Source organism: Triticum dicoccoides, chromosome 7B, assembly GCF_002162155.2.
Source record: "Triticum dicoccoides isolate Atlit2015 ecotype Zavitan chromosome 7B, WEW_v2.0, whole genome shotgun sequence".
NCBI classification, from domain to species: domain Eukaryota; kingdom Viridiplantae; phylum Streptophyta; class Magnoliopsida; order Poales; family Poaceae; genus Triticum; species Triticum dicoccoides.
In genome coordinates, this window is record NC_041393.1 from 191,011,735 (window position 1) to 191,015,922 (window position 4,188).

A 4,188-nucleotide genomic window follows, 5' to 3' on the forward strand; every position below is an offset into this window, starting at 1 on the left:
TGATTTGTGTCCCAGTGTGATGATTCTGGCCTTTATTCTCGAAAGCATCCCGTGATGCCACTTAGTAGTAGGTATTCTACCCCTGGGTTTTGAACCCGAGATTCACTCTACTTACTTCATGTTGATAGTGTTTGTTAGTTCCTTTAGGATATTAGTAACCTTGCGATAGTCCCTGAAGTCTGTGGTATTTTCTTCTTCCAAATACCATGAACTACCTATGGCAGAAGTTCCTCGTTGAACTGAAATATCACAACAGGAGTGCTCTCGACGGGTTCTCCATTCCACATTGTGAATCTGCATGCCCTTCCTTTTCAGCATGGGTTATCCGGAAGAAATATGCTGAATTTGTTCGGCATACTAATCCATGTATCCACAACTCAGAAAACATATGTTCCTTTGGGTTGTCCCACTTTAGTTGTCTTCCGACCCTCGTATATCAATTGATAGTCAGGAGTAATTGTGCATTCGTGTTATCAATGCTTATTATTCTTGTGGTCCGTCAAGCCATTCTATTCAGGATGACTAGGAGAAACAAACTCCAGTACCTCATCCATATCTAGGATTGGGTCAAAATAGTGGTGCTCCGCAGATCAAGATGCTAATCCAGTTTTGTTCTGTTCTACCCTGAAGTATTACCCTCTTTATGTCAAGAAAGTCATAGGAATTACACATCATCTTATGAATTCTTGGTGCAGTGATACTTCTCGCCATCATTATTCATTTCTCGGCTACCGTGTTGTTGCAACCGGAATGCCGACGGGTAAACTATGATGTGTGAAATCAGTACCCCTAGCAACTAGTTGCTTGGTAGTAAATGGACAATATTCTCATTCTTAGCATGTTGGTTATTGAATCACCATTCTAAGATAGATTGTGCTATCTAGTCCTTATTTCCTGGTGCACTCTTTGATTAATGAGTTAGGATTTTGTCAAGTCCCCGCTCATTTGATCATATCATCTTGCCCTGAAAAGCAAGATTGATCTCGAGCTTAGTAACATACCGGTGGTTCATGATATTCCGAATTTCTTCTCGGAAGTATCACCAGGTTGTCGCCTGATCGCTATGTTGATCTCGTGATCAAGTTGGTTTATTCCTGTAAACTACCCTTTCTCCAAGAATCCGTGTTGGATACCCCTGAGCTAGACGGTTAAGCTGAACAGCAACTTGGAGAGTTGGAAGATAAAAGCTTGTCCGACTTAGTTCATGTTAAGGGATATCTTTTGTGTGTGTGTGTGTGTTGAAGAAAGATGATATCTTCATCAATTGGTCCTTGTGATCAATTGTTGGATCTATTATCTTACCCAAACCTTTGATTGAGTATGGGCTATCGTCAAATCAAATCAGAACCAACGATATTCGTAATGTTGTCTTACTCGTTGTTTTTCCCTCGAGTATACACCATTATATTCTTTGGTCTGACCAATGCTATCACCGTGTTCACTTAACCATGGAATTCCTTTTAAAAAGGGAACCCGGATGAATTGTTGTTGATCCCATCGACAACATCCTTGTCTCCTCCATGATGTTGTTGAACATTAAGCTAGTATTGGAAACTTTTGGGAAGCATTTCTTCATGCTAGCTCATGAAGCATATGTCGGATGTAAGAAGTGACTTTCTCTCATTCATGTGCATTTGATGTAAGTTGCCGCCGTGAATTCGAGGAAGTTTGCTTTTGCTCCTCTAGAATCATCCCAAGTCAGTCATGCATGTGCAAAGTATTCTATGGTCTGAAAGACTGATCATCTTCATTCCATATGTATCGCCTAGCACACCAAGCCACTGATTGATTTGTTCAAGGAAAGGAAGTTCCTTCTTAAGAGCATGCCTTATGCAAGGACTTCAATATCCTCGATTATGGTTCCCCACCTGAACTCGGTAGTGTTTTATTGTAAGACTACCATGTGATAATGTTTTGTCTAGGACAACATGTTCACATGTTTGTAGCAGAACCAACTCATGTTTTGGAGCTTGCTATCGTAGTTCATTTCCCGAGAATCTCGCAACGTCATTTCGTCGATTTGTGTTGCAAACTTTCATTTTTCTTCCTAGACTCGATGAGTCTGGAATATCCTGACACCAACCAGATCTGAATCTCAGGCAGATATGATGGTTGGAACATTTCCCAAGAACTATAATACTGGTCCCTCGATAACCGGTAAAGTGGATGTCATGGCCAACGCACCCAGCCGGAAGACCTATTATGGTAGTATCTTGATTGAAGAAGTTGGCCACCTCCCCATAAGGATTTCATAGGATTTACCTCCATAACTGTTCCTTATGGATTCTATTGCTCCCGAAGTCCGACCTTTACTTGATGTTCTAGTTATCAAACCATATCTATGAATGGGATACACTATCACGTCAAGGAGAACATTAGAAGCGGAGTGCTAAATGTCTCTCGGTCGATCATCCAGATTTTGTTTCCTTGGCCTCGCTAAGGTGAAATCTGAGAAGGTGTTATCTTCATTTGCATCTGCATCATCCATCATTAGCCATCATGGTAGTATGTTGTGTTGTCAGCACCCTTGACACGGATGTTGATAAAACCTTGATGAATATGGAAATGCTCAAGTTCTTGAGAGCACGCACAAGCGCTAGGTGTTATCATCGGCACTAACTGGGATTCCTCTCGGTTTCCTCGGCAATGCTATGACCTTTTCAAACAGTGAATCCACTCTCTATTGTTGGGTTTTTCCCTAGTTACCAGAATCATTCCCAGCATTTGCATTTTGTTCCCATCTTGCACCGCCAATGTGCCATTCTACCATGGGTCTCTTCCATTTCCGGTGGTAAGCAAATTCATCCATTACGTTGTCTTCAACAAGGTAATCCACATCATCCAAGTCCGAGTATGCCATTCTACCGACCCCCTCCAAATGATCGCTTGTGATTGCCTTAGGCTGGTTTAAAGAGTTTCAATGATCTTTGAATCAAAGGTAATTCTTTTTGCCACTTAAGGGGATATATCTAAGAGTCACCATCCCTAAGATGCCTCGTTGTGGTATCATGGCAACTCAACTCCTCGCTACGTTGACAATCGATTACCACCTTCTTAAGCGTGAAATTGTTGTCTACCTAGTGAACCTTCGTCATCTGCTTCACTCCATTTCCTCAGATGTATGCTTCGTGTCTCAGCTCGAGAGATGTTGCTATGTCTCATTCCGTGGGTTAATCCTGAGTTGTTCGACCTTCGAGAAGAACAATTCTTTTAGGGTCTTTCCTTTCCTCTCGTTGTCAAGTTAGCTAGAGTTCTCAGAGCAAGACGTCGAGACAAAGATGGTGATCGAATCAACGCTCTTATGAAGTGCACCTTGGATCGTGAAGATTATACTAGTTTGCGTTTTCCCTTCATCTTACCCTATGCTTGAATCTCGAGGCGAGATTATTGTTTAGTGGGGGTGAGTTGTCACATCCCTAGTTTTGTCCTGTCCTATGCTTGCTTCCATCTGTGCATCATGTTTAATTTTTTGAAACTTGAACTGAGGAATTCAGAAGCCTCAAAACCCTAACTAAAAGAAGGGTAAAAACCCTTAAATCTCATTCATTGTTCCAAAATGCTCCTCTTAGATGTTTAATATTTTTGGCAAGGGTTTTGATCCAAACCAAAAATATTGAACATTTTTAAGGATTTATTTCTGGGACTTTGAATTTAAATCATTAGCTATTTGAATTTGAATTATATTCATATAACTAGAATATAATTTCAAATACCCCTGAAATATTTTATGAGCTTTTGGAAAAGTCCATCTAGCAAATAAAAATATTCAGAGGAGTTTTTGACATTGTTTGAATTTGTTTAAATTCAAAACAGTGGCAACAGATTAAAATAAAAGAAAACAAAACAGAAGAGAAGTAAAACAGAGAGAAACCTTACCTGGCGCTCACCTGGTAGCCAGCCGGCCCAGCTCCTATGCGGCCCAGCCCACCAGGCGTTTCCCCCCTGTCGTCTTCCTCCCCTCGCCCCAAAGCTGCTGCTGTCGCCGTGAGAAAGCGCCGCGCACGCAGGCTCCACCTCCTGCTTCGCGCTGGAGGCTCAACCTCCTTCCTGTCCCCGCGCCTGGAGACGCCTCGACCCCCTCTGTTCTTCCCCCCCTCTTTCCTGGCTCTCCCCCTCGCTTGCCGCAGCCATGGCCGAACGCCACCATCGCCACCGACGCCGTTCGCCGCGGCCACAGCCACCGCCTAG